Source organism: Elephantulus edwardii, unplaced genomic scaffold (genome assembly GCF_000299155.1).
Source record: "Elephantulus edwardii isolate Elephantulus edwardi_28Jun2011 unplaced genomic scaffold, EleEdw1.0 scaffold00297, whole genome shotgun sequence".
Classification (NCBI taxonomy): Eukaryota; Metazoa; Chordata; class Mammalia; order Macroscelidea; family Macroscelididae; genus Elephantulus; species Elephantulus edwardii.
In genome coordinates this window covers 2,068,187-2,068,942 of record NW_006400047.1, presented here as the reverse complement: position 1 = coordinate 2,068,942, position 756 = coordinate 2,068,187, and the positions used below count along the sequence as shown (strand labels likewise).

Sequence of the window (756 nt, the reverse complement as noted above, 5' to 3'; positions counted from 1 at the left end):
TTATGTGTTCTGTGATCCCCATTCTTCTAAAAGTTAGCCATAATTTCTTATGACTCACAGTCAAAAGACTTTGTGTAGTCAATAAAACACAAATAGATATTCTTCTGGTATTGTCTGCTTTCAGCCAGGATCTACCTGACCCCAGTGATGTCCCCAGTGCTTTTCTAAACCTTGCTTGAACTTCTGGCAGTTAATATACTGTTCCAGCCCTTAGTCAATGACATAAAAAGACTATGACGAGAATGAAAATACTCAACAAAGCATAAACTAGATGAGTCAGATATTTTAAAAATTAAAGCTTTAGGCGCATAAAAAGGCTTCTTCAGTCCCCTGCCTCAAAATATACTTCTGTCATCCCTGCAAACCGCATCTAGCATGTGTGCATGCTTTTTACCCACTGACAGTGCCCACAGGCATGCCCTGTCCCACATATCTGAAAATGTTTGCAGCCAATCTCCTGGCCATGTGCTCTGGACCGAAGTGCTGTACCAGTTTTACCAGCCTGACCTGATGACACCTGAAATTCCAACAAAGCCTAGAGAACTCAAAACAGAGCTTTAGGAGCTAAAGGAGACAGCATGAACCTCAGATTTCTGAGCTGTAAAAACAACAATAAAAGTATGCCAAGGATTCTGAGAATATTGTAATCTCTTTAATTTCTTGAAAATCATTTGTTTCCAGCTGGGAGCTGGGGCCTGTCAGTCCTGTCAGCCACGAGGACCTGATGTGGGCCACCTTGGCCAAGTGTCCTTCAGA

The 756-nt window shown here is 42.2% G+C and overlaps 1 pseudogene; it reads left to right on the top strand.

Annotated features, from left to right (window-relative positions):
- LOC102849865 overlaps positions 1-616 on the top strand; it is a 4,768-nt pseudogene extending 4,152 nt beyond the window's left edge.
- The last annotated feature ends 140 nt before the right edge of the window (positions 617-756 follow it).